The sequence below is a fragment of the Bos grunniens genome, chromosome 7, assembly GCF_055505025.1.
Source record: "Bos grunniens cultivar Pamir isolate PY7600 chromosome 7, Bosgru_T2T1.0, whole genome shotgun sequence".
NCBI lineage: Eukaryota > Metazoa > Chordata > Mammalia > Artiodactyla > Bovidae > Bos > Bos grunniens.
The window spans coordinates 10,092,503-10,103,486 of NC_141171.1; the positions used below are offsets into that span (position 1 = coordinate 10,092,503).

At 39.1% G+C, this 10,984-nt stretch overlaps 2 pseudogenes; both read left to right on the forward strand.

Annotated features, from left to right (window-relative positions):
* The first annotated feature begins 1,645 nt into the window (after positions 1 to 1,645).
* LOC147368328 (olfactory receptor 7A17-like) lies at positions 1,646 to 2,569 on the forward strand (annotated as a pseudogene).
* Positions 2,570 to 9,906: 7,337 nt separating this feature from the next.
* LOC147368329 (olfactory receptor 7A10-like) lies at positions 9,907 to 10,764 on the forward strand (annotated as a pseudogene).
* The last annotated feature ends 220 nt before the right edge of the window (positions 10,765 to 10,984 follow it).

The window sequence follows — 10,984 nt, forward strand, 5'->3', positions numbered from 1 at the left end:
CCAGTGAGTCAGCTCTTTGCAGGTGGCCAAAGTAGTGGAGCTTCAGCTTCAGCATCAGTCTTTCCAATGAATATTCACAACTGATTTCCTTTAGGATCAACTGTTTGATCTGATAGAATCGTTAACTCATTAATGCCACCTTTAAAAACTGAGCAGTCAAGTTCTTTGCTTTTGTATAGGAAATTCTTCATGTTTTTGCTCCTGTTTTGTTTTTTAATTGTTATGTGCTTTCAAACTAGGAATTGGATTTTTATGATCAAGATTGCTGTTTGCCCTTAGGTATGTCATAATGTGTGCAATTATTTGTGCGAAATTTCTGAGAATTTAACATTTTGTGTGGTAAAATCTGTGTCCGTTCTCTTATGTTCTCTCCAATATTTTTTTAACTGAAGGAATTGAGCCATCACTCAAATATTCTTCACTTGCAAATCCTTGCCTTAAACAAAAATGAAAAGGAATGTTCTTCATACGTGGTGCAAATACATCACACTTTTGCATATTTTGAACTACTTCCACATCTCTTATTCCTCATGGTCCTTTCATTCTAAATCTATTCTAAAAGTTGTGTCATATTCAGCCTCCATTTGAAAACTTCTCTTCTTTACATTTGAATAAATGTCACCCTTATCTTCCACAGGCATACTGGAATCCATATGTTTCTAAGTAAGAGGAAATTTTAACTCAGACAGTGCTTCCATCTCATATTATAACAACTTGCTGTCATATTATCTCTTTCAATGTCTTTTTTTGTAAAAAAAAAAAAATGAATTAATGACATAAGTTATAACCATCATAACCTTTTCTTTAGAATTTGGTTTTGGATTTTCCATCAATTGTCTCGCATATGGCTTTATTAATATTGAATTTCACAAATTGAAGAAGGTAAAAAACATGGATGAAGAACCCCTTGTGACCTGAATTTTCAACAGCAGGAGGGAGAACACCTCGTTCCTCAACATCCTCTGACACCATCTTTCCTCAGTATCCCTCCTGCTCATGTCCCTCACCAGACTGGCTTCCTTTTCTAGTCTAGAACATCTTAAACAAGCACCTTCCTCAGGACCTTCAAATTAGCTGCTGCCTTGCCAAGATGCACTGCCCCAGGTATATTCATGGCCCTAGTTCTCTTATCCTTAAGGTCTCTGTTCAAATATCACCTTGTTCACAGCCCTTACCTAAATATACATGAAAAATCATACTCCCTTTTGACTTTCTACATCAGACCTCTTTATTTTCTTCATACTACTGGCCACCATCTGACACGCTATATAATTTTTGTTGGCTTATATTATGTCACCAAAATGGGATCTTAGGAGTTTTTGTTTTCAGCACCCTGCATTCCCTGCAATGACAATATTGAGACTTTGTCACTATTCAATTTATATGTTTAAGATGCATGAAAAATTTTTTCATTAAAACTTCAATACATGACATCTTGGTGAAAACACTGATAGTTACACAAGTTTGCTAAGTAGAGATGACTCAAGTGGTTCCCCAAAGTGCACAAAATCTATGAGCAAAATTTTGAAGTTAATGTCTTTATGGCAAAATATAAAAGACAGCAATTCAACCATGTGAGTATTGCCCATTTGTGTGATAATTAGTCATGTTACCTTGCCCCTTTCCTGGTAGTCACCTTCACCAAATGGAACCAAAAAACCTAACGAGGGTTCCCGAATTTCAGCTTCTGGCATATTCCGAGGAACCAGAGCTGCAGCCTCTCATATTTGGGCTTTTCCTCTCCATGTACTTGATCACTGTGTTTGGAAACCTGTTCATCAGCTTGGCCATCAGCTCAGACTCCCAACTCCACACCCCCGTGTACTTCTTCCTCTCCAACCTGTCTTTTGTAGACATCTGCTTCACCTCCACCACCATCTGAAAGATGCTGTGGAATATCGAGACACAGAACAAAGTTATAACATTTGAAGGCTGCATCACCCAGGTATATTTTTTCACACTTTTTGTAGCACTAGACATTTTACTGCTGACTGTGATGGCCTATGATCGCTTCATGGCCACCTATCACCCCCTACACTATACACTCATCATGAACCCCCAGCTCTGTGAACTGCTAGTGCTGGTGTCCTGGATCATCAGTGTCCCACATTCCTTGTTAGAAAGCTTAATGGTGTTGCATCTGGCTTTCTGCACAGTCTTAGAAATCCACCACTTTTTTGGTGAGCTCAATCAGATAATTCAACTTGCCTGTTCTGACACCTTTCTCAATAATATGGTGATGTATTCTGCAGCTCTACTGTTGGCTGGTGGTCCCCTCACTGGTATCTTTTACTCTTATTCTAAGCTAGTTTCTTCCATACAAGGAGTGTAGTCAGCTCAGGGGAAGTATAAAGCATTTTCCACCTATGTATCTCACCTCTCAGTTGTCTCCTTATTTTATTGTATGGGTTGAGGTGTGTGCCTTAGCTCTGCTGTTACCCACAGCTCACACTCAAATGCAGCAGCCTCGGTGATGTACACTGTGCTCACACCCATGCTGAACCCCTTCATCTACAGCCTGAGAAATAAAGACTTAAAGAGGGGTCTGAAAATACTCTTTGAAAGGTGACTGTAAAATGCCCTATTTTTCTAGGGCCCATGATAGCAGAGCGCAAATCTGAGGTCAATGTTTTCAGTCTTGGATCAAATTGTGAAAGTAGAGCATTGCCTTTCTATTTTCTTTGGCATTTCTATTTTGATTCTGACTTTATGCAATTTGTGTATTTTGTGATATTTCTGATATCCTTGATTTTTCCCTTTTTCATTTTCCTACTCTCACAATTACATTTCCAATCTTGGAGGTGAAATATTTGAAAATACACACATTTATTTCAGGAGTCTACATGGATCACTTAATAGTTATTTCCTGTAAAATAAAATAGGCCATACTGAGTATTTTTCATTTTGTTTGACAAAAAGAAATAGTCATGAGATGTACCATTTCCATAAGTTGGGAAAATACTTCCTGGCAAGAAAATCTGAGACCAATTTCTCACTTTTGTGAAAATCTTTCTTTACATATCACTACCTTAATGCTATTTTTGGTAATTCAAACTTAACATACTACTTGTTGTCACTAGTCAAGGGTATTTCACTCACTAGGCTGTTGGTCTTCTGTACACTCCTGTGTCCACTTGGTCTACCACAGTCATTAGCAATTAGTCATTAACAATAAAATACATCTCCAAGTGGAATCTATTCTGAAGTCACCTATAAAGAAATAAATAGATATAGTATGGCTTTAGAGTGGAGTTTCCAGGTGATGCTAGTTACAAAGAACCCACCTGCCAATGCAGGAGATGAGATACAGGTTTGATTCCTGGGTCTGGAAGATCCCCTGGAGAAGTAAATGGCAACACACTCCAATATTATCACCTGGATAATCCCATGGACAGAGGAGCCTGGTGGGTTAGGTCCATAGGGTCTCAAAGAGTAGGACATGATAGAGGAACTAAGCACACAAGGCCCTAGAGTAGGGTTAAACCTAAGTATGGTGAGACAAAACATTAAATCTATGAGAAAGATGTATTTTTCAGGTAGTTCATATATCATAATCTGTGGACTGTCAGTTTTCATTTATAAGGTATATTCATTGAGCTGAAGGACTGTAGGCATGTTTTGGTTTTTATTAAATTATTTTCTTGTGTCTGTATGAAATCTCCACTGCTTCCAAAAAATATGATTCCTTCCATTCCTCAAAACGAAATATCTTCCACTCCTCAGAATTTTCTCAAAACCACTAAAAGGTAGAGAATGAGCAATGTTAGTATCAACCATTATATATCATCCTCATAAATAAAGGATGAGTCCCTGGAAAGCTTGGAATCCTGTTGTGCAAACACATATATTCTTCCACCCTCTCCACATGACCTCAAAGGGATACCAATGAAGTCACTGTTTCATTTTTTTATTTTGTATTTTATATAAAAAGGTGAATAGCAGGGTAGTCATTACAGTTATATTCATGTATCAAAACAAATGCTTCAAACAAGCAGAATGAGACTATTACAAGTACCTTCAATTCAATTCAATTTTATTATTCTATCAGTTAATTGTTGTGAAACTGATCAGGACCTTGTGGGGGTCTTCCTAGAGACCTAACTGAGTGTGTGTGTGTGTGTGTGTGTGTGTGTGTGTGTATACACACATTGATTTTCTTTGAAAAATAGCATTTCAGACTTTTCAGAAGTATATAATTTGGTGCGATACATGGGTCCTTGTAAAAAAAAATAGAACTGATCATACATCTGGAGTGAATGCTTATATTTTTCATTCAAAAGCTCAGGTGAAGACAATTTGGAGTGGAGAAAATGTAAAACCACATGCAAGATTCTAAAATATAAACACAGCCTTGCTTACTGAAAAGTGGCCACGGTACAGTACTTGCACCATGAACACCATCCAGGAACCTCTTGACTCACCAGGCAAGACCAGGTAAGACCTGCTGATCAGAAACTACATATGAACTAGTGTCTGGGTGACTGTATGTGCAGTGATGAGGGGAAAGTCCTGATCTAGAATAGGTTTACTCATTTTCTCACTGTTGACCTTTTGTAGCAGGATCATTCTTTGTGCTGGGTGTTGTCCTGGGCATTGTAGATGTTTAGCAGCATCCATTCAACATGACCAAATATCACACCTGGCAAAGGCATCTCTGAGAACCGCTGGGCCAAAGTTTGAAAACCAGAAACAACCTGAGAGAATTCAAAAAAAAAAAAAAAAAAGTCTCTTGCCTTATTCAGATTATAATGTGCAGATCGCTAATTTCCATGAGCCCATTTCTGCAATGAGAATGGAGTTTGGAATAGTATCAGCTCATATAATGGAGTTTTCTAAAAATTAAGTTATGCAGTCCCTATATGGTCCTAAAATCCATACACTTCTTATAACAAATGTTTTCTAATGAGGGACTAACTGGCAGCTCTCAATTGGTGCTCTAAGTATGAAGCTCCTAACTGCTTTGGCAAAACTCTCATAACAAACGTTTTCTAATGAGGGACTAACTGGCAGCTCTCAATTGGTGCTCTAAGTATGAAGCTCCTAACTGCTTTGGCAAAACTCTCATAAATCCAAGCACTACACTGTCCAAGGCTTTATGTTAAAGGATCTAAGTTATCCCACTTTTGAAGATGGGAATGCTAATTTTCTCTAGAATCAAAAGGCTGTGGCTCACCAGGAGTGAAGTCAGTGCCTTGATTAGGGATCTAACCAAGAAGAATCCTCAAGCTTGGACTCTGGAGAAAACCTGAACTCAGGGATGAGGTGAGGTGTTGGGATCTTAAGGTTTATCCCTCTGGAAGACAGGTGGAATTATTAAAGAAGTAATAAACACTGAATACTGAATTCATCTGGCTTGTAACATTGAATCCCAGACACAGAGTATGAACAGGAAACGTTTCCTATCTGTCCAGACCATTTTCCCACAGGGAAATCAATTATTAGAGGTAGTAGTTACAAAAGGGAAACATGCTAACTAGCAGACATAAGGAGCCACAAATATTTCTTGTGCTGCAGTCCCTCAGCCTGTGCAACCTTGGACTAGATTGGGGCATGGTTGGTGCTTGCAGAGTCAAAACTCTATTTGGGGGACCAATGCCTGACTCCACAATCTAGTCTGTAGACAGAGCCTCTGTCTCCATCACCAGCCATCCAAAAGGAGTTGGGACACATATGTTGAGACCTTGCTGTCAGAAACTCCACCCAGGTAAGTCCAAGGGTCCAGTAAATACTACAGGAGACAGTCAGAGGGAATGTCAGCCAAGAACATTGACCCGAATTTGGCTGAGTGACAATGTAGACTAAACCCAGAGCCATGATTATTGCAGTTGATTGTGTCTTGACTGATTAATGGATTATTTCATGATTCTGAAAATAGAAGTGAATACTGAACTCAACAATACAAGGGTCAACGTTGACCATTAAATGAAGTACATGGAAGCCCAATTATAAGAGGGAAGGAGAGGTATAAAGTTCTTTCAGTAAATGTACTTGTGTTCATAAGTACAAGGACCTTTGTAATTAACTGAAGTAGAGACAGAGGGTGCTAGCTATGGGGGAATGTACAGTGATGTAGGACATTTTTCTAAGAAGAAGCATATTTTGCTATAATGAGTAAAATCCAGATCAAGGAATGCTAGCAAACATTTTCCTGCAACAGCAGTTCAGGAGACTTACATTTCACAGTATCGCCTGCCTCTTAATATTAAAATTAAAAAGCTTTTATTATGTGGAAATGAGTATGCCAACAAGCTTATTCTGTAATTATTTCATTATCAATAAGATTAAATATATGTGTAGATTCATTAGTCCATTACATCCTCATTTAAAACTGACTGTTAAAGTTGTTTGCTTTCAATAAGGAATTCGTCATGTTTTTGCTCCTGAATTTTATTGTATTCTTTTAAACTAGGAACTGGCTTATATCACCAAGATTGCATTCACCCTTAAATATGTCATATATGTATACAATTACTTGTGCAGAATATGTGAGCTTTTAAAATTTTATGTGGTAAAATCACTGCCAGGTGTCTTACACACTCTTTATTGTTCTGTTTTTTTTTTTTTTTTTTTTTTTTAACTGAAGGCATTTTGTGGTCAGTTAAATATACTTCACTGGCAATCCTTGTCTTAAACAAAAATGAAAAGGAATGTTCTTCATGCAAATAAATCACATTTTTGCATATTTCCAATTACTTTCTACATCCCTTATTCCTTAAGATGAATTAAAAAGAATGAAATAATGGCATTTGCAGCAACATGAATGGACCTGTTGCTGAGAAAAGGAAAAATATAAGCCTATGAATGCAGAGTTCCAAAGAATAGCAGGAAGAGATATAAGCCTTCCTCAGCGATCAATGCAAAGAAATAGAGAAAAACAACAGAATGGGAAAGACTAGAGATCTCTTCAACAAAATTAGAGATACCAAGGGAACATTTCATGCAAAGATGGGAACAATAAAGGACAGAAATGGTATGGACCTAATGGAAGCAGAAGATATTAAGAAGACGTGGCAGGAATATGCAGAGCAACTATACAAAAACGAACTTCATTACCAAGATAATGACAATGGTGTGATCACTGACCTAGAGCCAGACATCCTGGAATGTGAAGTCAAGTGGGCCTTAGAAAGCATCATTACGAACGAACCTAGTGGAGGTGATGGAATTCCAGTTGAGCTATTTCAAATCCTGAAAGATGATGCTGTGAAAGTGCTGCACTCAATATGCCAGCAAATTTGGAAAACTCAGCAAGGGCCACAGGACTGGAAAAGGTCAGCTTTCATTCCAGTCCCAAAGAAAGGCAATGCCAAAGAATGCTCAAACTACCACACAATTGCACTCAGGTCACATGTTAGTAAAGTAATGCTCAAAATTCTCCAAGCCAGGCTTCAGCAGTACATGAACCGTGAACTTCCAGATGTTAAAGCTGGTTTTAGAAAAGGCAGAGGAACCAGAGATCAAATTGCCAACATCTGCTGGATAATGAAATAAGCAAGAGATTTCCAGAAAAACATCTATTTCTGTTTTATTGACTATGCCAAAGCCTTTGACTGTGTGGATCACAATAAACTGTGGAAAATTCTGAAAGAGATGGGAATACCAGACCACCTTATCTGCCTCTTTAGAAACCTGTATGCAGGTCAGGAAGCAACAGTTAGAACTGGACATGGAACAACAGACTGGTTCCAAATAGGAAAAGGAGAATGTCAAGGCTGTATATTGTCACCATGCTTATTTAACTTCTATGCAGAGTACATCATGAGAAATGCTGGGCGGGAAGAAGCATAAGCTGGAATCAAGATGGCCGGGAAAAATATCAGTAACCTCAGATATGCACATGGCACCACCCTTATGGCAGAAAGTGAAGAGGAATTAAAAAGCCTATTGAAAGTGAAAGTGAAGAGTGAAAAAGTTGGCTTAAAGCTCAACATTCAGAAAATGAAGATCAGGGCATCCGGTCCCAACACTTCATGGGAAATAGATGGGGAAACAGTGGAAACAGTGGCTGACTTTATTTCTGGGGGCTCGAAAATCACTGAAGATGGTGATTGCAGCCATGAAATTAAAAGACCCTTACTCCTTGGAAGGAAAGTTATGACCAACCTAGATAGCATATTGAAAAGCAGAGACATTACTTTGCCAACAAAGATCCATCTCTTCAAGGCTATATTTTATCCAGTGGTCATGTGTGGACGTGAGATTGGACTGTGCAGAAAGCTGAACGCTGAAGAATTGATGCTTTTGAAACGTGGTGTTGGAGAAGACTCTTGAGAGTCCCTTGAACTGCAAGGAGATCCAACCAGTCCATTCTGAAGGAGATCAGTCCTGGGATTTCTTTGGAAGGAATGATGCTAATGCTGAAACTCCAGTACTTTGGCCACCTCATGTGAAGAGTTGATTCATTGTAAAAGACTCTGATGCTGCGAGGGATTGGGGGCAGGAGGAGAAGGGGATGACAGAGGATGAGATGGCTGGATGGCATCACTGACTCACTGGACGTGAGTCTGAGTGAACTCCGGGAGTTGGTGATGGACAGGGAGGCCTGGCGTGCTGCGATTCATGGGGTCGCAAAGAGTTCTCCAACACCACAGTTCAAAAGCATCAGTTCTTCGGGGCTCAGCCTTCTTCACAGTCCAACTCTCACATCCATACAGGACAACAGGAAAAACCACAGCCTTGACTAGACGAACCTTTGTTGGCAAAGTAATGTCTCTGCTTTTGAATATGCTATCTAGGTTGCTCATAACTTTGCTTCCAAGAAGTAAGTGTCTTTTAATTTCATGGCCGCAGTCACCATCTGTAGTGATTTTGGAGCCCAGAAAAATAAAGTCTGACACTGTTTCCACTGTTTCCCCATCTATTTACCATGAAGTGTTGGGACCAGATGCCATGATCTTCATTTTCTGAGTGTTGAGATTTAAGCCAACTTTTTCACTCTCCACTTTCACTTTCATCAAGAGGCTTTTGAGTTCCTCTTCACTTTCTGCCATAAGGGTAGTGTCATCTGCATATCTGAGGTTATTGATATTTCTCCCGGTAATCTTGATTCCAGTTTGTGTTTCTTCCAGTCCAGCATTTCTCATGATGTACTCTGCATATATGACATCCTTTTTATGTGGAATCTAAAAAGAAATGTTACAAGTGAATTCACGAAACAGACTCACAGTTATAGAGAATGAACTTATGTTTGCCCTGTGTGTGTATGTGTGTGTGTGTATATGTGTGTGTGTATATATATATATATGTGTGTGTGTATTCCCTGGTGGCTCAGAGGTTAAAGCATCTGCCTTCAATGCAGGTGACCTGGCTTCGATCCCTGGGTCAGTTAGATCCCATGGAGAAGGAAATGGTAATCCACTCCAGTATTCTTGCGTGGAGAATCCCATGGATGGAGAAGCTTGGTGTGCTACAGTCCACGGGGTTTAAAGAGTCAGACATGACTGAGCGACTTCACTTTCATATATATATATAGATATAGATATAGATACAGATATGTTTTATTTGAGATAGTCTTTCCCCATTATAGGATTTTAGGAGATACAAGGAGAGAGATGAGAGCAAGGTTCAGGATGGGGAACACATGTACACCTGTGGCGGATGCATGTTGATGTATGGCAAAACCAATACAATATTGTAAAGTAAAAAAACAAAACAAAACAAAACAAAAAAACTATAAGCATTGCCAAATCCATGAACAAAGTATTGATATAAACTTTTTAACAGCAAAATATAAATAGTTGACATTTCAACAATGCAAGTGAAGTCTGATCGTACCATAATCAGTCATTTGCTTTCCCCTTTCCTTGCAGTCACCTCCAATGCATGAAACCAAGGAACATAATAGGAGTTTCAGAATTTCTTCCAAATTCAAAATTACAACCTTTCACATTTTGACTTTTCCTCTCCATGTACCTGGTCACTCTGTTTGGAAACCTGCTCATCATCCTGCCTGTCAGCTCAGATCCCCACCTCCACACCCCCATGTACTTCTTCCTCTCCAGCCTGTCCTTTGTAAACCTCTATTTCATCTCCACCATCCCAAACTTGCTGTGGAGCATTCAGACACAGAACCAAGTTATCACCTATGAAGGCTGCATAACTCGATTGTATTTTTTCACTTTTTGTAAGATTGGACATCTTTCTCTTGACCATGATGGCCTATGACCCCTTTGTGGCTATCTGTCACCCCCTGAAATACATCGTCATCATGAACCCCTGTCTCTGTGCACTGCTGGTGTTATTGTCCTGGATCATCAGTCTCCTGCATGCCTGGCTGGAAAGCATAATGGTATTCCCACTGTCTTTCTGTACATCCCCTCACTTTTTCTGTGAGTTCAATCAATGATCCAACCTTCCAGGTCTGTCATCTTTCTTGATAAAGCAGTAATGTATTTTATACCTATGTTGCTGGCAGGTGGTTCCCTCATGTACATCCTTTACTCCTACTCTAAGATAGTTTCCTCCATACATGAAATCTCATCAGCTTGGGGGAAGTATAAAGCATTTCCCATCTGTGCATCTCACCTCTCATGTGTCTCATGACTTTATTGTATACGCATAGGAGTGTCCCTTAGCTCTGCTACTACCCACAGCTCACATTAAAAAGCAACAGCCTCAGTGATGTATACTGTGGTCACGCCCATGCTAAACCCCTTCATCTACAGTCTAAGAAATAAAGACTTAAAGAGGGCTCTGAAAATACTCTTTGGGAAGAAATCTGTGAAAGAATCTATTATCCTAAGGCTTAAGAAGTGCCCACGATAGCAGAACTCAAATCCTGAGCCAAATATTGCTGGTGTTTGATCCAGCTGTGGAAGGAGAATATGCCTCTTTTATTTTCCTTGCAGTTTCTATTTCAACTTCTTTATGCAATTTATGTAACTTGCTTTTAAGTTTTGTGATAGCACTAGTATTCAAGAGTTTTTCCCTTTTTCATTATTATAGTCTTCCAACTTTGGATGTGAAATATTTGAAGACTCCCATT